The sequence below is a fragment of the Enhydra lutris genome, unplaced genomic scaffold, assembly GCF_002288905.1.
Source record: "Enhydra lutris kenyoni isolate GAN:26980312 unplaced genomic scaffold, ASM228890v2 scaffoldscaffold29, whole genome shotgun sequence".
NCBI lineage: Eukaryota > Metazoa > Chordata > Mammalia > Carnivora > Mustelidae > Enhydra > Enhydra lutris.
The window spans coordinates 4,012,343-4,035,951 of NW_019154113.1; the positions used below are offsets into that span (position 1 = coordinate 4,012,343).

The 23,609-nt window shown below is 42.4% G+C and overlaps 1 pseudogene; it reads left to right on the plus strand.

Annotated features, from left to right (window-relative positions):
• The first annotated feature begins 593 nt into the window (after positions 1-593).
• LOC111152546 lies at positions 594-1,381 on the plus strand (annotated as a pseudogene).
• The last annotated feature ends 22,228 nt before the right edge of the window (positions 1,382-23,609 follow it).

Sequence of the window (23,609 nt, forward strand, 5' to 3'; positions counted from 1 at the left end):
TTAACTGCAAAATTCCTCAATAAAATATTCACAAGTTGAATTTGACAATGTATTTTTTAAAATTATATATTATGATCAAGTGGAATTTATCCCAGGTATGGAAAGCTGCTTCAAAATTTGAAAATCAATCAATATAATCCAACACATCAACAGGCTAAAAGAAAAATCACATGACCATGACAATAGGTGCAGAGAAAGCATTTGACAAAATCTGACATTCATTCATGATAAAACTCTCAGTAAACTAGGAATAGAGGGAAACTTCCTCCACTTCATAAAGAATATTTACAAAAAACATTATATTTAACACTATATTTAATTGTGAGGAGCTCAAAACATTCCCACAAAGATCAGGAACAAGGTAAGGATATCTCCTTTCATCATTCCCTTTCAACTTTTTACTAGAAGTTAAAATAATGCAATAAGACAAGAAAAGGAAATAAAGGCATAGAGATTGGAAGGAAGAAATAAAATTATCTTTGTTCACAGGTGACATGATCATACATGTAGGAAATCTGAAAGAACCAACAACAACAAAAAAAAACTCCTGGAACTGATTAACTGCAGAGGCAGAGGAAGAGAGGAGACACCTGGAGAACAACAAGAGCAAGTTGAAATCATTGCAGAAGGATAAAATTTGTCAGTTTATGATCTTCATACAGTCTAGTCAAAAAACAGCTGTAAAGATTTCTATCTCAAAATGACTGGAAATTAGTTGTTGCAACAGACTATTTTTTCCAAATCCTGAACTTTATATATGAGAGAGTGTAAAAGGATCATTGAACAGGAAGAAGTTATAATAACAATACAATAGATACAAGGTTTCTCAAGATGAAAACAAAATTGGGATAGATGATATACAATAGTCCTGTGATGACCTAGCACTAGAGCCAGCCAGCATTTGTGTGTTGATTGTTATGTGGAAGTTCAGAGCAGCAACACAGTGCAAGTTTCTCAAACAGGAATTCATGGATGGTATGACATTGAAACCTAAAGGCCCAGATACCCAAGATGGAAAAAGAATCGAAAGAACCAGGATGATTTAAGGATTTTTACCAGTTTACTTTTAATTTTGCAATGAATCTAAGATAGAAAGGATTAGATCTAGAAATGGCCATTGCCTACTTGAACTTAGTGCTTAAAAGAGATTTAAATTCTTAGACTTATGGAATAAATCTTTGGTGGAATATCATAAATGATCAATATAAAAAGATATTTGGAATCTTCCTTTAGCCATCAATACAATGATTGCAGAGGACAATCTGTCAATTATGATGAAGAAAGAGCATGGCATGTTCTTACTGACAACTTTGTGGAATTTGCCTGCCCTCAAATTGCTGGGACAAAATGTACAACAGTGTATCATAAAGGAACCTTCTAGAATGTATGTAGTCTGTACAATAAATATAACGGAAAATTGCTGCCTTGACTGAACTGAAGATTAATCTGAAGAACTCAGACTGAGGGTTGTATCAAAATGTAAGGATATATTTTAGACTATGTCATATTTCATTCTGATGGTGGTTTGGGCTTATCTTCTAACCTGGGCTTATCTAAATATTTATAATTCCAATATTGTGGATTTCATCTTATATTTGTGGGCCATACTAGTTTATTCTCCTTTATAGGTTTATGGTGATTATTTTGAGGTTTCCAACCTTGCATAAAACACAATGCTGTCTTCATCAGAAAACAGTGGCGGGGGGCACCTGAGTGGCTCAGTGGGTTAAGCCTCTGCTTTCAGCTCAGGTCATGATCTCAGGGTCCTGGGATTGAGCCCCACATTGGGCTCTCTGCTCAGCAGGGAGCCTGCTTCCCCCCTCTCTCTGCCTGCCTCTCTGCCTACTTGTGATCTCTCTCTTTGTCAAATAAATAAATAAAATCTTTAAAAAAAAACAGTGGTTTAAGAATTAAACATATGAATATTTTAAAAAACCAAACTCCTGGAACTAAAAAGCAATTATGACAAGGTTGCAAGGTATAAGATTTTTTAAAAAGATTTTATTTACTTATTTCACAGAGAGAGAGATCACAAGTAAGGACAGAGGCAGGCAGAGAGAGAGGGGGAAGCAGGCTCCCTGATGAGCAGAGAGCCTGATATGGGGCTTGATCCCAGGACCCTGAGACCATGACCTGGGCCAAAGCAAAGGCTTAACCCACTGAGCCACCCAGGCACCCCAAGGTACAAGATTAATATATAAAAGTCAATTACTTTCCTATATGCCATCAGTGAACAAGTAGAATTTGAAATTTAAAACACAGTACCATTTATATTAGCACTCCCCCAAATAAAGTACTTAGGTATAAATCTAACAAAATATAAATCTAGCCAGGTGATGGGCATTAAGGAGGGCACGTGTTGTGATGAACACTGAATGTTATAAGCAACCGATGAATCATTGAATACTACATCAAAGACTAATGATGACTAACTGAACATAATAAAAAATCTATATGAAGAAAACTAAAACACTCTGATGAATTAAAGAACAACTAAATAAATGGAGAGACATTCAATGTTCATAGACAGACTCAATATTGTCAAGATTTCAGTTCTTTCCAATTTCATCTCTACATTCACTGCAATTCCAATCAAAATCCCAGGAAGTTATTTTGTGAACATTGACAAACTGAAGCCGAAGTTTATATGGAGAAAGAAAAGACACAGAATAGCCAACACAATATTTAAGGAGAAGCACAAAGTTGGAGGACTAACACTATCTGACTTAAAAACTTAATATAAAGCTACAGTAATCAAGACAGTGTGGTATTAGCAAAAGAAAAGACAACTAGATCAATAGAACAGAATAAAGACCCCAGAAATATACCCACATAAATACAGTCAACTTATCTTTGACAAAGGAACAAAGACAATACAATGGAGCAAAGACACTCTTTTCAACAAATAGAACAACTATATACCCACATACAGAAAAGTAAGTCCAGACACACACTTTATAACCTTCACAAAAATCAACTCAGAATGGATCATAAGCCTAAATGTAAAATGTAAAATTATAAGACTCTTAGAATATAATATAGGAGAAAATCTAAATGACCTTGGGTACAGTGCTGTCTTTTTAGATACAACACCAAAGACACAATCTATGAAACAATTGATGAGCTAGACTTAATGAAAATTAAAAACTTCTCCTTTGTGAAAGATCATGTCAAGAGAATGAAAAGACACTTCATAGACTGGGAAAAGATATTTGCAAAGACATATCTGATAAAGGACTATTATCTAAAATATATAAAGAACTCTTCAAACTCAACAATAAGAAAAGAAACAACCTAGTGAAAAATTGGGCTAAAAACCCTAACAGACACCTCATCAAAAAAGATATCCAGGTGGTAAATAAACATATGAAAATGTGCTCCACATCATAGAGCATCAGAGAAATGCAAATTAAAGCAACAATGTGATACTACTCCACACCTATTAGGATGGCCAAAACTGGGAACACTGACAACACCAAATGCTGATGAGGATGGGGAGCCACAGGAACTCTCACTCCTTGCTGGTAGGAATGCAAAATGGTGTAGGCACTTTAGAAGACAGTTTGGCAGTTGGATGCTGCTTATAAAACTAAACATTATTTTTAACCACACAATTCCGCAGTTGTGCTCCTTGGTATTAATTTAACCAAGTGAATTGAAAACTTATGTTCACACAAACACCTTGCACACCGATGTCTATAACAGCTTTATTTATAATTGGCAAAACTTGGAAAACAATCAGGATGCCCTTTAGGATGTAAATGGATAAAGAAACTGTGATACACCCAGACAACAGTATATTATTTAGCACTAAAAAGAAAGGAGTTATGAAGCCATGAAAAGACATGGAGGAAACTTAAATTTTGGTTACTGAGTGAAAGTAGTCAATCTGAAAATGCTGCATACTGTAGGACTCCAGCTATGTGACATTCTGGAAAAGGCAATACTATGGAGACATTAAAAAGATCAGTGGTTGCCAGGGGTTGAAGGTAGTGGGAAGGATGAATAGGCAGGGCACGAAGGAATTTTAGGGCAGTGAAAATAACTCTGTATGATGCTATAATAGTAAATGCATGTCATTATACAATTGTCCAAACCCATAGAATGGATGACACCAAGAGCGAACCCTAACGTAAATTATGGAGTTTGGGTGATAATGATGTGTCAGGGTAGATTCACCAATTGTAACAAATGTGATACAGTGATAGTGGGAGAAGCTGTACATGTGTGAGGCACGGGTTATAGGGCAACTCTCTGTATTTAGGTTCAAATTTATTTGAAACTAAAATTGCTCTAAAAATAAAGTCTTATTTTAAAAAAATTTAACTTAGACTCTGAAATCAGATCTGCTGGACTTCAAACCAGGCTGATATGGCCTTGTAACCCAGTGCCTCAATTTTCACATCTATAAAGCAGAGATTATACTAGCATTGACCCACAGAGTGGTTGTGAATGTGTATAAGACAATGCATGAGAAGTACGTAGCCTCAAGCCTGCTGGGCAAGGGAGCTTTAAGTTACTTAAAACTAGTCTTCTGAACAATCTGAACCCGTGAGGAACAAACAGGAAGTGGCTTGATCTTCCTTCCACACTGGCCTTCTGGTATGTTCTTTCACATCATCCTTCCCTTGACAACATCTTAGTGAGTCAACTCACCTCAGTTTTCCAGGTATTTTTAATGGTAAGAACAAGCCTTGTTTCTGTAAAGATGGCTCACTTTCAGGTGTTCAGTCCAGTCCAGTCCAGTCCAGTCTCAATCAAAATTTGAATCTCACATCCAAGCCAAGCTCTGCCCTGGCCCAGCCAGGCAGTGGGGATGGGCATCGTGGGTCCTTTTCCTAGTTTTCTCTCTCCCTTCCTCTACCTTTCCCAGCTTCTTTAGGCTTGGGGCAAAGGAAGTAGAAGCTTAAAGGAAGGGGGCAAAAAAGTCTTTTTTCTTTTCCACGTAACTAGTTCTGCCACCATGATCTTCATGTGGCAATCCTCTAAATGCTGGCTCTCTTAAGGACCACGTTTTATGGATTCTTTAGAGGCTCGCTGGGGACATACACACTGCATAGTGTCTTAACCTGAGAGAGAGTTTTTGGGCAATCTCTTGCTCCTTCTCTTTGCCATTAATCTCCACAGCACTCCCTCTCCTGATCCATACCTCCTCTTTCTCTGTCTTCCTCTGTGATCCAGAGGTTGACTCCTGTGACTCCTGGAGACTACACCTTTTGGGCTTCCTTAATGATTTCTGGGTTCAGGGAGGCCCCAATGGGAGAAGAGAAGGTAAAAGGAGAGAAGGATTTCCTACTCAACTTTGCCTCAGGGATGCACCGGGCAGTAGTGTGGCCCCCATGATTGTAACTCCAGCTGGGCTGCCCCACTTCCTCAGCTCCAGCCCTCACTGGGCTTAAGTAATATGATTTCATCCCCTTGAACTTCATTCTTAGAGCTGGAAGAACTCCCTGCTGTCACCAGCCCCAGGTGCTCAACATCCCACCTGAAATGGCGCCTTCAGAAATATCCTCAAAAAAAAAACAACAACACATAGACTGAGAAATAGCCATCAACAACATAGAAGTCTGACAGAGGACTGGTTTACAGAATACGTACTTAACCCCTACACGCCGATAAGAAGAAGACATAACCTAACATAAAAATAAACAGAACACTTGAATCGACACTTTACAAAAGAGCATATCAAAACAGCCTCTTCCAGGGGTGCCTGGGTGGCTCAGTGGGTTAAGCCTCTGACTTCGGCTCAGGTCATGATCCCCGGGTCTTGGGATCGAGCCCCGCATCGGGCTCTCTGCTCAGCAAGGAGCCTGCTTCCCCTTCTCTTTCTGCCTACCTTTCTGCCTACTTATGATCTCTGTCAAATAAATAAATAAAATCTTTTTAAAAAAATAAATAAAAATAAAAACAAAAAACAAAACTAGCCTCTTCCATGTGTTTCATAAACATATAGAAAGGAGTTCAAACTTGTTAGTCATCAGGAAATGGCAAATGAAAAACTGCAATGTGGTATCACTGCATACTCACTAGAATGGCAAAAATAAAAATGGTGGAAAATGCCAAGTGCTGGTGAGGATGTGGAGCAGCTGGAAACCTCCTACACTGCTAGAGGGGGTGCAAAGTGGTGTGAACAGTTTAGGAAAGTCTTTGCTGTGTCTGATAAAATTGAACATACACAAAACCTATACCCCTGCAATTCCATGCCCCAAAATACACCCAGTTAAAATGTATGTTCACTACTCATTAAAGTCCCAACCTAGACACTACACACATGAGTATTAACAAAAGAATGGACAAATGAATTGCAGTATAGTCATTCAGTGGAATATGACACAGCAGTGAGAATCAGTGGTCTATAACGGTAGGCAACAACATGGATAAATCTTACATATTTGGAGGGTGCCTGGGTGGCTCAATTGGTTAAGCCTTTAACTCTTGATTTTGGCTCAAGTCGTGATCACATGGGTTGAGAGATCAAGCCCTATGTTGGATACCCCACTCAAAGGGGAGTCTGCTTGAGATTCTCTTTCTCCTCTCCCTCTACCCCTGCCCCTGCACTGTCTCTCTCAGTCTTTCAAAATACATAAATAAATCTTTTTTAAAAATTTCCTTAATAAACAATGAAATCTGGAACACTGAAAAGAGATTTTTAAAATAAATAAAAATTAAAAAAAAATTAAAAAGCAAAACAAAACAAACAAAAAATCTCCTTTAAAAAAAAACCCAAATATAATGTTGAGTGAAAGAATGCGGATTAAAAGATGTCTTATATAATTACATTTATACAAAGTTTAAAAATAGGCAAAACTAATATCTGTTGAAAGCCAGGGTAGTGGTTATTAAGGATAGGATGGGGCCAGTGCATAGTAACTGGAAGGGAATAAGAGGGGCCTTCTGGGGAGCTAGAAGTGGTCTGTTTCCTGATCTGGGGGCTGACAACACATCTGTTCAGTTTGTGAAGATTCATTGAGCTGTATAGTTATAACATATGTGCTTTTCTGGAAGTATTTTATTTTTCAATAAAAAGGGACCCTGTTCTTTTCAGCAAATGCTGTCCTAACAATTGGACATCCATTTGGAATGAACCTCAACCCTCCCCTCACACCATATTTTAAAATTAACAACAAGTGGATTGTAGACCTAAATGTAAGAGCTAAAACTATGAAGTTTTGAGAAAGACAGACAGGACAATAACTGTGTGAACTTGCACCAGGCATAGACTTATTAGCTACAACACAAAAAGCACCAAATACAAAAGAAAAAAGATTGATAAATGGGACTTCATCAAAATTTTAAGACTTTAGTTCTTCAAAAGACACTTTAAAAAATGAATAGACAAGGTACAGCCTGGGAGAAAACATCTGCAGAGTACATATCTAACAAAGTACATATCTAACAAAGGACTTGCAGCATTTAAATTATGCAAAGAATTCTTTAATCCAATAAGAAGATAAACAACTCAAAAATTGGCAAAATATTTGAGCAGATACTTCACCAAAGATATATGGATGGCAAATAAACACATGAAAGGATGCTCCACATCATTAGTCACTAGTTTAACGCAAATTAAAACCTCGTGAGATACTACTACACACCTATTAGAATGGCTAAACTTCAAAATACTGACAATACTAAGTGCTGACAAGGATGGGGAAGAAAGGGAACTCTCATATACTGTTGACAAGAATGCAAAATGATAACAACCACTTTGGGAAAAAAACTAGCCAGTTTCTTAGAAAGTTAAACATGCACTTACCTTATGATCCAGAATTTCCACTCCTAAATATTTATACAAGAGAAATGAAAACATACATATATACAAAGACCTGTAAGTGACTATTTATAGCCATGTTATTCATTATCACCAAAAGTAGAAACAATCAAAAGTCCTTCAACAAATGAATGGATAAACAAAGTTACATCCATACAATAGAATGCTACCCATTGACTAAAAAGGAGCAAACTACTGACACAAGCAACAACATGGATGGATCTCAGAATCATTATGCCAGGTGAAAGAAGCTAGATACAAAAGGCTACATGCTCTATGACATCATTTACATGGTGTTCCAGCAAAGACAAAACTGTAAGGACAGAATACCTGCCATTGGTAGCCAGGGACTGGAGGTAAGAGGGAATTGACTGCAGGGGATCGTGACAGAACTTTTGGGGGCAATATACATGTTCTACATCATGTTTGTGATGATGGTTACAGAACTGTAAACATCTGGGAAAGCTCATTAAATGATGTGTCTAGAAAGAATGAATTTCATCTTACATAGATTTTACCTAAGTAAACCTGATTTGTACAAATCTCTTCATGCTAACCATCTTGGGTGAATTTCTGCCCGGACCCTGACCAACAAACACAGTCCCCTCACCTCCTGCACCTGGTGGTCTCTTCGGAGCTTCTGCTGGAGTCCCCTTATCCCAGGAGACCACTCCCTGAGATAAGGCACCTTCAAGATTCCTCGAGCTGGACACCTTCTATGGCTATCCACAGTTTCCCACCATGTCCAATGGCCTGAGTTTGGACTGTCCCACCACTGCCTGTTGCCCTCGCCCTGCAGTCTTGGGCTGGTCCAGCCAGTCTCTCAACCTTGGAGTTTTCCAAGAGCACCATTCCCTCTGCTCATTTCCATTTTCAGACACCAAAGCACACTTATCAAATATATCAGAATATCTTCCACCAGGTACAGCTTGATTGACTGCACCCAGTGGGCAAACATTTAACCAGAAAATGCAATGGCCATCTATCTCCCCTTTGGGTAAGCACCCCAATCTCTAAAGAGTCTCTTGGCACGACTTAACATGGTTTGAGGGACTCCTCTCAGCATCCCCTGCCTAGGTGATGACCCTACCGCTCCTATCAAATCCCTCCCTGACCCCATTTCTCTCAATTCTCTATTGTTTGTTGCTGGTGCCACAGGGACAAGGCCTACAACACCAGTGTAGACTTAGCAAATCCCAGAATGGATTTCTGGTAGCTCTTTTGTGCTCTTTTGAAATATGGGAGGTGCTTCCTTCCTGTTGTCCCCAGCTTTGGGCCCTTAGCCTAAGTTCAAACACTCCAGGGAGCACCTTCCCTTAATGGTGAGTTGTGTGCCCTCATTTGCTCCTACCTGTTGATACGTGCACAGAGCCTGGTGTGACACAGTCAACAATTGTTAAGCAGTTTTCAAAAATAGCTCGTTGGTTGGTTGAATCAGACCAGACAGCTTTTTCTGGAGAGCTGGCCAGGGAATAAATAACCACAGTGCACCTGAATCAAATCCTCCCCGTTTCCTGCCCAGCTTGAAGGGCTCGCAAGGATGAAAGAATTTGTGTGTGTAACATCTCTAATGCGCCCACGAGACAGAGAGAGAAAGAGACCCCTGATTCATGCAGAGCATACTCTCCTAAGAATATTTATCCTTTGTGGTCACAAGAGTATAATCCTGGAAAAGCTGGCTTTTTATGCCATGGCAACATTCTGGGAGGACTGACATTTTTAAGAGTCTCACGCTCTACCAACTGAGCTTTCCGGGTGCTGACTGACATTTTTAAGCTGAAAACATCCGACCACTGGATCCTCCACGGAAACTGCTTTTAGTGGGGTGCTGGGAAGAGAGAATTACCAAAAGCTGGACTTTGTTACTTAAAATCTTTGTCCCTTGCTGTAGTGCCAGAACCAATGCTTTCTCTAGTGGGGTTAGGCAACCAGCTTCTGGTCATACACCCAAAGATTGTGGCCAAGCCAGACAGAAGGCTGAGAACAGGTGTGGCCACTCAAAGAAGCATCCATTCAGAACCCAGGTGCTGGAGTTAGGGAGAGTGAACTGAATGCCCATATCTTGAGGAGCAGAGAAAGCTTTTCTCAGAAGCACACATCGGCAGCGTCACCCAGCTGCCTGGAGAGCCCAAGAGTCTATCAAGTGAGTGAGAGAAGCCTCAGTGGGATTCACAGAGTGGCTGTTTCAGCCACACACACCCATCAGTTGACTTTTGTGCCCCAGACACCTTTCCCTTCACAGCTGAGCTGGAAGTATCTGTCTTGTTCTTTCCAGGTATGACCATTGGTCAGATATACACAGCATCCTTAAATGCTTTTAAGGTTCATTGGTAGGCTGATCCATTTAAAATTTTCAAGTATTAATAGAGAGCTCATAATGACCCAAAATAAAATTTCTTCCTTGGCCAACCCTCAGCTTCTCTCTGGCTCTTCCTGGAATTGGAAGCTGCCTGTTGGCAGATGGGACAGACTCTCTGCCATCATTGCTTGTCCTCAAAATTCCTGCTGCTTCCTCCCAATTAGGACCTGGGCTTGTCCCAGTCAACACATTTGCTAGTTAACCAGTTCTCGACAACCTCTTGTATAACCAGCCATTTTGATATAAGACTGAAGTTTCTCTTTAAAGTGTAAATACTTCCTAGTAGGAGATGAATTCCAAATGGCATGTAAAATCAAACAGCTTAAACCGATAGGGATTATAGTTTGATTCATTTTCCATTCCCTAGGAATTCCAAAGCCAGGGAAGTGAGGACCAGTCCAGGGAGAAAAATGACACATTGCCTCTCCAGTGGCTGATGCAAAGCCCTCTGTGTTGTCTCTCCTCAGCTCCTGGAGTAGCTTTTGGTTTGGTTTGGTTTTTGTATCACTGGTCTGATCACACCCCACCCTCTCCATCCATAATTTTGGAACAAAGTCCAACCATCTCAGCAGGGCATTTGAAACTGTTCACAAGCAGACTCAGGTATGCGGATCCAACCCAACCATTCATCCATGCCCTGCTTATGTCCCCACCCTTGCCATGCATGCCCACCAAGGGAATAAAATGTCACTCAGGAACTGCCCATGAGGTGAGTGCTTTCCTGGGCCCTCTGCCTCATGACCACTCCCCTCTATCAGCTCTCTCTGTCTCCCTGAGCCCCACTATTAGTTCTTCTGGCACCCTGCTTTGAAAGGAATCCCTTCTAATTCCCTTGGGATTAGAGTTATGCCCTTTTTGGTGTGCCTAGAGCATCTAGGACATTCTTCTGTGAAGCCTGAGTGTCAGCTGAGGTCACCCCATCCTTTGAGGTTCACAAAAATTCTCTTGTGCCCCATCACACATTCTATCCGACATTGGACACTCTCCCCAGGGGGCTGTGTCCACACCTGCTTTATTTATTTACATATTTATTATTTTTACTTAAATTCAATTAATTAACATATAATGTATTATTAATTTCAGAGGTAGAGTTCAGTGATTCATCAGTCTTATACAACATCAGTGCTCATTACATCATGTGCCCTCCCTAATGTGTCACCCAGTTATCCCATCCCCCCCACACCCCGCCCCTCCAGCAACCTTGAGTTTGTTCTTTTATGGTTTGTCTCCCTCTCTGATTTCATCTTGTTTTATTTTTCCTCCCTTCCCCTATGATCCTCTGTTTTGTTTCTTAAATTCCACATATGAGATCATATGATAATTGTCTTTTTCTAATTAATTTAGCTTAGCATAGTTCAACCATGTGGTTCCATCCACGTCATCGCAAATGGCAAAATTTCACTCTTTTGATGTCTGAGTAGTATTCTATTATACATATATACCACATCTTCTTTATTCATTCATCTGTCAATGGACATTTATCTCTTTCCACAGTTTGGCTATTGTGGACATTGCTGCTATATAAACATTGGGATGCAGGTCACTGCATCTGTATCTTTGGGGAAAATACCCAGAAGTGCAATCACTGGGTCATAGGGTAGCTCATTTTCAGCTTTGTGAGAAACCTCCATACTGTCTTCCAGAGTGGCTGTACCAACCTGCATTTCCACCAACAGCGTAATAAGAGAGTTCCCCTTTCTCTGCAGTCAGCATCTGTTATCTCCTGACTTGTTAATGTTAGCCATTCTGACCAGGCCACACCTGCTTTATCACAGGGCCCCGATTTCCTGATCCTGAGCGGTGCTTCCTCCTGTCACCTGCTGGACCTGTTCTTCCTCTGTCCTGCGTGGCCCCAGAAGTGAAATACAACCTCCTCTCTTTGGTTTTCTTCACTCAGGGGATCTATGCCTTGTAGCTGTTTTTGCTGAAATTGTGGACCAAGGTCAGGTTTATACTGCATTGTTTATCTGAAATTCAATCCAAATCAAATGTAGCCAGTGTCCTGTTTCTCCCCCGACTAAATCTGGCAACCCTGCTCCCAAGGGATGCCAACATCCCCTCGTTTTAGTTCCTGTGAGGAAGAGAAATTCCTCCTGCCCTGGAGGCACCAGGAGGCTACTCAGACTTGTTTCTTCTATACTTCTTGTATTCCCCTTCTGGATGACTGACCCACAGGTCTGAGGGCCTATGATCATTCTCTCTGGAGCTTGCGTTCCAGTCTCCGTCGTGCTGCAACTAAAGCAATGAGCAAAACTCCCATGTCCACAGACAGGACACTGTTGAGAAGCCTTTCAAAAGCTGAATAAGACCCATCTCTTTCCAACAGATGAGAGCTGAGTCACTCAGTCCGCTCACCCTTTTTTAAATGAGGGCCTACGTGCAACCTGGCAGCTTTTGCAAGCGTTATTTGGGGTCTGTAAGTTACACACATCCATGTCTGGTTCCATGGATGATATGCCATGTTTGGCAAAATGGTGGCCCAAACCCCTGCCTCAGCGGTGCGGTGACTTCAGGCCTGACCCAGCCCAGAAGCTTTTCAGAAGAGGGTTTCATAACCCATCACCAACATGGTGTATTAAAAATGGAGTTGGCCAGTTCATTGTTTATAAACAGAAATTCCCCAGAAAGTTCTGGGTCTGTGTTAAGGTTTTAAAGTTATCTTTAAATAAACAAACAAGTAAATAAATGAGTAAATAAATAAAGTGAGAAGGCTCGTAATTCTCACTGACTTGTGCTACTCCTGAGAATTAGCCTCAACTTCCAAATCATTATTCTTGGTCTCAGTTCCCTCATCTGTCCAGTGAGGATAAATCATAACACTGGCCTCATGGATTAGGGGCTGGGTGAAGTGAGAAAATCTCTCTGTAAAGTGCTTCTTTAAGCATGGAAAATAACAACCACTTAGCAAATGGTAGTGGTTATCACGGGGAGGACAAAATAAGGCCCACCACCACCAAAGATGTCCATACCCTTGTCCCCTGTGAATTTGTTAGATCACAGGGTAAAAGTGGTGTTGCAGATGTAATTAAGGTTAAGGACGTTGAGATGGGGAGATTATCCTGGATTTTTCAGGGGGACCCAAAGTCATCACACAAGTCCTTAGAACTGAGGAACCTTTCCCATTTGCGATCAGTGGAAAGCTGTGCCTAGGGAGGGAGGCACAGAGAGGTATAATGATGCTGGCTTTGGAGATGGTTAAAGGGACAAAGAACTAAGGATTGTGGCCAGCATCCAGAAGCTGGAAAAGGCTAGGAAATGGATTATCCCCCAGAATCTCCAGAAAGGAATGCAGCCTGCCAAATCCTTGGTTTTAATCCACGGAGACCCATGTTGGACTTCGGACTTGTAAAACTGTTAAGGTAATAAATGTGCGTTGTTTTAAACCACTTTGCTTGTGGCTATTTGTTATAGTATCAAAAGGAAGCTAATACAATCAAAATTATTATTAATAGGACTATTATCTCTTTAGAGATCAGAGCCACATATCATATGTCTTTTGGGCCCTCCAAGAAATATGGATGTGCAGTAAATATTTATCTGACTGAAAGAGAACAAATGTCATAACACAGTGGTTGGGACTACAGAGGTGCCAGAAAAATGAAATAATCAGAGTGTTCATGACAATTTGTAGTTTCTTTGAAAAGACTTTCTCTTGTGCATGTGTGCATATGCGCACACAGTCTACCAAATAAATAAATAAAATTAAAAAAAAAGAAATATCACAGAAAGGAGTAAAATAATTCAGTGTCAATGGCAAAAGAATTTTCAGAGTAATTTTCAATTTAAATGCCCAACAATAGTGTGCTTGCTCAGTTGTAATAATCCAGGAAATAGAATACTGTGCAGTCAAAAGTATCAATTGTAACTTATCCATGTAATAACATGGAATTTTCATGATATTCAATGAAGAAAGTAAAATGTATGACTATATGTTGGAAATAAGCTCATTTTTCTAAAAAAAAAAAAAAAAAAAAAAGAAAGAAACGAAGCAGAGGCATAATACATACACAGAAAAGCCTCTGGAAGGGTAAATACCAAAAGCATTGGGAGAGATTTATGTTTTGGCTTGTTGCTTCCTCATATTTAGAATGTTTTCTACTACGATCTGTAATACTGTAGATTTGAGGAAGCATTTAGTACAAAGGGGCGGTCCCTAAGAGCTACAAAGAGAGGGTCAAGCAAGGTCCCTTGGTATGTGGTGGAGAGGAGGGTTCCTACTGGAAGAACTGTTGGAAGCTGGTCCAGAAGGGAGGGGCATGGAGCATTCCTTTTTGGGTCTTCTCTCTTGGGCCCCTTGGGTTGGAAAAAGGAAATGATGGAGTGTCTGTGGCTCATCTTGCTGTAACTGGTTTTACGGATTGTTCTAAACCCTGAGCAGAAGAAACTCTGAGAGAAGGGACATCTCTGCTGCCTCTTTTGGAGGCCAAAATGCTGCAACAGGGGTGCCAGGCTGCAGGAGTGTGTCCCCAAGGCTCAGGAACAACCAACCGTTGGCCCAGAGCTCACTCTTTGCATCTTAGCTGTGTCACATCCCCTGACTGCTTCTCACAGATCTTCTGCACCCCCTCCTACAGTCAGAGTACTCCTTTCCACCACGGATGTGTCCCCCATGACCTCTAAAGGCTGTAGGAGTCTACCTGTCCAATGGCTGGGTGGGCATCCAGGCTGGATTGTGTCTCCTAGTCTCAAGAGGGAAACTTTCAATATCTCCTGGTTAAGTTTGATGTTTGCAGTAGGATTTTTTTGTGGATACCTTTTATCTGATGAGAAATTCCCTTCTATTCCAAGCTTATATACAGTTATCATTAGGAAGAGGAGTTGGATTTTCTGAAATACTTTTTCTTCACACAGTGAGATACTTATAGGACTCTGTCCTTTATTCAGTCAATGTGGTGAATTACATTGCCTTCTTAAATGTTAAACCAACTCTATATTCCTGGAATATCTTTTTATATATCAAGGGCTTGTGACAACGATTTGTAATTTTACTTTTCTGTGACAATCTTGGCAGGTTTTAGCTATCAAGGTTATGCTTGCTTGATGGTAAATTGGGTACTATTTCCTCATTTTCTATTCTCTGGAGGAATTTGTATGAGATTGGTATATTTCCACCTTAAATATGTGGAAGAGTGCACTGGAGAAGTCATCTGGACCTGAAGTTTCTTTACAGGAGTGTTTTCTAACTATACATTTAATACTTACAAGATTATTCATTTTTTCCATTTCTTCTCGTGTCAGTTTTGAAAAGTTATTTTGGGGTATGATTTGTCGCTTTCATCTACATTTCCAAATTGATTGGCATAATTTCATCCATAGAATCCTCTTGCTTTCTTTTCAGTTCTCCACAGGATCTTTAGCTCTGTTTTCTGTTGTGTTCCTGGCAGTGGTAATTTGTGACATTCTTTATCTTTTGCTCACAAAGCAAAGAGCTATCTAGAATACCCCATCAGAAATGAAGTGCTTATTCCTCTCCGAAGCTTTGAGTTCTGGTGGCACACAGCCGTCTACTGTCCGCCCCCTCTGAGGGCTGCCTTGACTGAAGAGAACATCCTTACCCAAGGCCACACACTCTTACTAGGGTGGCAGGGAGGCCACAACTGATCAACATGGGATAGAAAGGTCCGGCCCCTAGTCCCAACTTGCGACAACTCTTCAGTCATTTCAGCTTCACACTGGCCTGGATGTTTGGCTGAGGATTCTTTTGAGACTAAATTGCAGCTCAAGTTTTCCCTCTGCCTGATCCTGGTTTCCTACCTGACCTTCCTTTCCCCAGGCCTGGTTCCCAAAAGCACTCCCTAACAAATCTCCTACATGCTAATCTTCATCCCAGAATCTGCTTCCTGGGAAACCCAACTTGCTGTTGATTTTATCACTCATTAAAAAAACAAACAAACAAACAAACAAACAAACCAAGAAAACAACTATAAAAACAAACTCTAGCTTGTTAATCACCTCTAATTATAAATTTGTTTTCTGTGTATTTTCTGCTATTATATGTGTTATCTCTTTCTTTTTATCTTCTTTTCTTCTTTAATGCTTACCTTGACTTTCTTTTTTTCAACTCCTTGAGACGGCTGCTCAGCTCATTAACTTAGAACTTTAAAAAAATGTGGTAAAATTTATATAACATAAAACGTACCTTCTTACTGCCTGAAGTGCACAGTTCAGGAGCTTTCTGACATTGACCTTGTTGTCCAACCATCACCACCAGCCATCCACAGAATTCTTTTCCTCTTGCAAAACTGAAACTCTGTACCTGTTAAACAACACTTCCCCCTTCTGTTCCCAGCTCCTGGCAACCACCATTCTACGGTCTGTCTCTGTAAGTAGGACTACTCTAATTCTAGGTGACTCATAGTGCTGGAATCATGCAGTATTTGTCCTAGGTCATTAATTGCTAGCTTTTTTTCCTTCTCAAACATACCCCATTCAGCATAGCTGTAGTTTCACCTCATAGGTTTTGTTCTGTCCTATTAATTATCATTCCATTCAAGTTATTTTCCAATTTTCATCATGAGTTCATCTTTGACCTTTGGGATATTTAGAAACATATAACTTAATGTAAAATTGGGGATTTCTAGTTGTTGATTTCTGGCTTCACTTACTGTGGTTAGACAATACACTCAACATGATTTCAATGATGGGAGATGTGTGAGATTTGCACTGTCCCAGATTATGAACATATTTAGCTACTATTTCATGTACAATTAAAAACAATACACATTCTGCAATCTGGGAGTGTGGAGTTCTGCATGTATCCATAGAATCATTTGCTAAATTTGTTGTTTTAATCTTGAATATTATTACTGACTTTTTTTTTTTTTGGTCCACTTGTTTTTTCAGTTACTAGGAGAGGTGTGTTTCTCTCCCAGTATTGTGGGAAACTCATTTGGCTGTATGTTTTCTTTCATTTTTCCTCTGTCAATTTTTGTTCCACAATTTTTAGACTATGTTGGAATTATTATGTCTTCACAGTGGATTGATCTTTCCTCATTATGAAATGTCCTGTAATGTCCCCAAATCATTATTATCATTGTTGTTTTGTACAGTTCTTTGTACAGATCTTCATTTACCCACATTCTGTTTCTTTTTTTTTTTAAGATTTTATTTATTTATTTGACAGAGATCACAAATAGGAAGAGGGGCAGGCAGAGGGGTGGGGGAAAGCAGGCTCCCTGCTGAACAGAGATGCCAACTGGGGCTCGATCCCAGGACCCTGAGATCATGACCTGAGCTGAAGGCAGAGTCTTAACCAAATGAACCATCCAGGTGCCCCCCACATTCTGTTTCTTCTCATTCTTTCCCTGAATCTCTATTCTTTCATCTATGATCATTTTCTTCCTATCCCTTAGTAGTTACTGCAATTCCCAATAGTTTCTTTAATGCCAGTGCCCTGGTGAAAAACTTAGTTTTCACTTGTCTGAAAATGTCTTCATATCTTCTTCACTTTTGAACAGTATTCTTTCTGGACACGAATTCTATGTTGGCAGAAATTTATTTTCAGTACTTTGAAGATATGCTTCTATTGTCCACTAGCTTTCATTGATTCTTTTGAAGAAAATAAGGCTTTTATCCTTCAGCTGCTTTCAAGATTTTCTTGTTGGTTTTCAAGATTCAAGTAGGTTGTGTCTAGGTGTGGTTTTCTTTTCATTTCTATTGCTTGGGCTTTATAGGTCTTCTTAAATATGTGGCTTTCTGTCTTTCATCATTTTTGGACAATTCTCATCCATTATCTCTTTAAATATTATTTCTTGCCTTCATTCTTTTTCTTTCCTCCTTCTGGGACTCTAATTATATATATTTCTGTTAAATTATTTTCCATACTTTTATAGGAATTCTATTTCTATATTTTAAAATTTTTTCTCCTCAGTCTGTATATATTTTTTTCTAACCTACCTTCGCTCTTATTTATTTTTAACTATGTTTAATCTTTACACTTAACTCTTGCCTTGAGTTTAGCTACCATATTTTTAAGTTCTAAAATTTTCATGGATTGTTTCCAGGATGCCTCTGATAATATTCACCTTATCACTTAATTTCTAGAACATATTAATCTCAGTTATTTTAGTTTTTCAGAGCCTGACAACAGCAATGCCAGGATCTCCAGTGGATCTGTTTCTATGGTCCACTTTTTTTTCTCTTTGTGTAACCTTGCCCTTTTCATACCTGGTTATTTTTTATTGAATGTTGAACATTGTGAATGACAGTTGCAGAGTAAATTTGAGTCTCTGAGTGATATCTTTCTCCAGAGAATATTTACTTGTGCTTCTGGCCGACATCCAGGAGGAGGCAGATTACTTAATCGAATCAGGGTTGAAGGGTTGAGTTGGTTTGAAGCTGGGCTTCAATATTAGTCTCAGGATGAATTGAGGGTAATTAGTTTGCCTTGGACCGAATAACTTTCTGGAGCAAGAGACTTTCAGTGCTAAAGCTAGGACAGTCCCAGACAAAGCAGAAGGGTTAGTCATTCTAGGCAACTCTTCAGAGCTCCAAAATGAAAGCCTGGGATACCCACCTGGACTCCTCCTTCGTATACCCTCTACTGCATTTTGTCCCCCGTCCTATGAGACTGCCAATCACTCTGCTTAATTTCTTAGGTTCTCAGTCACTGTTGATCAGCTTCTCAATCTCTCAGCTGCTTGTGAATTGGCAAATGCATCAAGAGAGAAAGAGGCACTAAATGTCACGTTTATCCTCCTGTGTTTCCTTCTTTCCAGGATCTTGACCTTACAAGTCCTAACTGTCTTGGGATCACTCTAGTGCTTTCAAGCAAGTGTTTTATATATTCTTGTCTACTTTTCTAGTTATTCTTAATGGAGGGGTTAGTCTGAACCAGCTAGTCCAACACTGTTAGAAGTAGAAATTGGTGTGCAGTTTTAAGGCTTTTAAAAATACTTCCAAAATGCCTTCCAGAAAGATGGCAAAAATCTTTGCTCATAGTTGCAGACAAGAAAGTCTGTTTCTCCACATCTCACCAGCACTGGGTGTCACCAACTGTACCAATGGCATCTTATCTTCAACTCTTTTAAAATATACTACTTTTAAAATAGCTTGGAGTTTTAGATGCTACCTCTCTTTGACCCCTAGAGAGGTGGAGCCTTACTTCTTATGCTTATTGGCCATCACTCAAAAGAATGTTTTTAGTGTAAATGTTCACTTGAGCCATATATATTAAACATTGCCAAACAGAACTGATGGGTGGAAATTGGAAAGCTGTTGATGAATTTACAGACAGTGACCTCTCTGTCACAAGTTCACCCAGTGACCTGATTCATTAAAACATTTCCAAACCATCAGTGTTCACTCCTTGTTAAGGACCCCAACGTCAGTGTCTCGAAGGACTTATGTGAGCTACTTCATATTTGATCCTGTTGGGCTCAATGGAATCCTGACCACAAAGACTGGGTCCTGACATGAGGGGGTGCCAGATTCTGAAGGAATCAAGGACTCTAGTAAATGTACTGGCAAAGGAAGAAGCAGGGTCAACACTTAAAATCCTGTGGGGAAATGACCCAGGCTCAGAGTGGGAAACTTTGTGGTTTCCACCGGTTTTCCACTTCCATGGCCATCATCACAATGGGCAAAGGAGAGCATTGCTTTTGCGAGATTATTTTGACCAGACTGCATCTCGTGTCAAACAAAGAGAAAGAAACCTTTCTGTCCTCAATCCCACAGCAATTCTCATTGGGCTTTCTTGTGGGCACAAGGACAGCAGTGCTGGGGCCAGATCTGGGCATCCCACAATGGGAGGTTCCAAGAGGGATTTTCATGGTTAATGACCCCCCAGGTAGCTTTCATATGTTTATCCAGTCAATGTGTAATTGGGAGTTCCTGCTTGGGGACTGGAGTCTCTGTCGACAAGAACTTGAAGGCCAGCTTCCCACTGGTTCTAAATGGGCTTTTATAGCAAAAACTCCAGATACAGGGCTTTTTTCAAAGGCTTTATACAGCAATTAATGGCTGTAAGCAAATACCCAAACCTCAGATCCTGACCGAGTGCCAAATTCTTCACTGTGAGGGGGAAACTCTAACAGCACTGTTTGTTCTCTTAAGTTGCCCTAAACAGGGAATATTTCACAGCTGTAAATAACTGCTTTTGAGGGGGAGGGGAGGACAGGTGAGCCACAGCAAGATATAGTTGTTTTTGTTGTTCCTTTTTTTTTTTTTTGTAAGAAGAGGAACAGTAAACTTATTATGCCTCAAGAAATTTCCAAGGATGTCCCATATATTCCTTGCAGGAAATACGCCGTAATTTTCCTTACTTCCATGCCAATTTTCCTCACTTTTTATTTTAATGATGGAGGCTTGCGGCGAAGCCATGTTAGTGCGCGTCTCTGTAATATTTTTTCCATATTGTTCTTTGGAGCCTGGCTTTCCCAGCAGACTTCTTTCCACCCACACACATGGTCGCTTGCAACTAGCTGTCCAGACATCTACATGGGCAGGGGGGCCCGTGACCCTGGGGAGGGGGTGGGGAGGGCCAGGCCTTGGCCACAGTGGCTGAGACGTGCAGAGCAGCACAGACTCCCACGGGCCTGAACCCACACGAATGGACATTGGGTGGGATATCAGACCCCCGCTGTCTTCATTATTAAATAAGGCTTCCTTGTTATCCTGCCAGGAAGTGGAGAACATTCTGTGCCACCCGTTCTCAGCCTGTGTGATGGCCCCTGAGGCGCACGGGCAGTGCTGGGGGAGGTGGCGGGGACAGATGGGAAGTAAAGAGTCGGCAGAGAGTGGGCAGTGGGACTCCTGGGTAGTGACACGTTCGTATTAACTGAGGACCTCACCGGAAATCCTTCTGGCTTCAGGCACTGCTGTCAGGACCTGGGCAGTGGACGTGGATGGGAACTTTTGCCAAGACTTAGTGTTTTGGGGTTCCAGGTCATTGTTAGAATTCCCAGTTCCTGTTGGATAATGAATACTGTTGGCTAGACTCCTGGGGGTTCAGGGGGCCGGGGTTGGGGGGAGGTCTACACAGGACCACAGGAAAATAAAAAGGCTACTACTTGTCATGGCTTCTAGACTGTTTCCTTTTTTGAGGTAAATAAGAACTATCCAGCCCCAAGCTCTGGGGAATGTGGAGTCCTGGTGTAGGGTGTGGGCTCCAGTGTCCTCACCTTGGCTACTGGGCCACTGGCCTTCCCGAACTTGGTGTCCTCACCTGCGGCAAGGTGGATGTGCCCACACTGTGAGGAGAGAGCAAACATCAAGGAAATAGCCCAGCCCCCAATCCATGACCAACAGATGTCGGCTGTTGCTACTGGTTCACTTCTTCACACAAGAATCAAGAATACAACCTTGATTGGACACGTTTCCTCAGAGGCAGGAGAAGGAGGGAGGAGAGGGGGATAGGAGGTGGGGAAGTGCGGAGGCGGGACCAACACAGGGCTGGTGGGGTCCCCAGAGGCTGCTCCCTGGGAGCAAGAGCGAGGAATGAGAAGAGCCAGTCCTTCCTGCCCAGTTGGTTCTGGGTCCAGTTCTGAGTCCTCACTCAGGTCTACTCCTTTCCATCCCTTTTCACCAGCTCCTGCCCTTCAAGCCCCAGATGGGTGGGGTTGCCCTTCATGCCCTTTGCTCTCATGGGCAGAGTTCTTCCAGAACCAACCTGGACTGGCCTGGCAGATACTTAGCCCTGGACCTTGGCCACGTGCAAGGACAGTGACCATGGTCAGGCCCCCGGGCTAGTGTGGCAGAGCAGGTGCTCTCCCTGCAAACCTGGGTTGTGGGCAGTGGGGGCTGTGCCCACGTGGGCCTGGACAGAACACAGCCCTGGGGGTTTAGGCCCAGGCCAGTGCCCAGCAGAAGGAGGGGATTCAGGGGGAGCAGGGAGGGGGAGGGAAGAGCAGCAGGGCGTAACAGGGGCCTGAGGTGTGCAAGGAAACTAGCAGTGGAAGGAAGGAGGTCCAGATAACCCCCAAACTTGGCAGCTGGCCTCAGCCTGTCCTGTAAGGGCCCCAGGTGTGCACTGGGCCGTCTGCCCACCCCCTTCCTGCCCATGGAAAGCCTACCTGGAATCTCTGTGTGTGGTCTCCTCACACCCACCCCAGAGGCCCATAACCCGGCCAGCAGAGACACCTCGTTCAGCCCAGTGTTGCTGTCTGCAGGATTGAACCTGGCTATCGCATGCCTGTGGCACTGAGCCCTGCCTCTGCCCAGCAGTGGGCACTGAGCTGGCAGCGGGGGTGGGGGGGTGGGGGGAGTGGCTGTGGACAACAGGTCCCTGTCCCTGCCAAGAGGACAGCCCAGAAGGGAGATGAATGATAGCAGACAGGTTCACCAGACAATTTCAGAGCATGGGCAGAGCCATGAGAACAAGAAACAGAACAATAAATAGGTCAGTGGGGTGGGGGTGACCTTGACCTGAGGTTTGGCCTGGGCTAAGATGGGCATGGTGAGAGGGCAGAGAAGGGGCTTGATAAAGGGATCAAGGGGGAACTGGTGACAATGGGCAGGACTCGGAGCCTCAGCCCTTTTGCAGGGAAACTGCCTTCTCCACCTGTGCCTGTCTCCTGGTACACACCAGAAGCTCCCCTGCAGGAGCTGGCCGGCATCCTGGTCCAGGATACAATGACCCTGATCAAAGGGGAATAGGAGGCACTCTCAGGAAAGGATGAAGAGAGGATGCTTGAATCCAGGCCAGTCTCAGACTATACTAAGCCCAGTGACCTGATCAATGGGGACCAGAGTGGTGGATATGCATTCTTGAAGTCTTACCCCCTCACTGGGGTCCCCAGTGCCCAATTCCTGGGGGAGAAGAATGCATGAGGCTTCACCTGCCTCCTCTGAAGCCCCAGATCTGTGCCCTATGAGGCATAGAGACACTAAAATTGAGGTGCTGGACTCAGAAGGAGCTCCAAGGGTGGGTGGGGGGGCAGTCATCACAGGACAAGGACACCACATGCCACAGGTGACCCAGCACCAGCATGGAAAACCCTGTCCCAGTCTTCTTCCTAGGGAGGGACCCAGGAGCATCCCAGTGGTCTTGTCTTGGAGACCGGTAGCCCTGTCCTGTCCTGCTCTCTGCTCCTCAGCCCCCCAAGGGTCTGGTGGTCTCTCTGTGCCCAGGGAGATGCCTGTTCCATCAGGCTCTTCATCCCCAAAACACAACCTGGATCTTTGGGCTTTCATCCAGTCTGTCCTCAGAGACCCCAGGCCACTTTGTTAGGACCATTGATGGACATTTGGGATTGCTCCGGGAGCCTCACTGTAAGAGTCACTGGACTTTTGCAGTGCAAGGTAGGAGTGGGTATAAGGGTCCCTAGAATTCCAGTTGTGAGTGGGCAGCCATTGGTGGGCTGACCCCAGCCAGCAAACTCCTCCGGTTGTCCCCCTAGCCCTTCTCCCCGTCCCCTCATCCAGCAGGCCAGCCCTGTTTTGGTATATTCTGGTTTTCTAGTTTCTGCCCCGGAGTACCACCACCAATGCAGATCCAGGCCTACTTGGATCTGGATCCCCAGCCTCTGAGCTAGCCCTGGG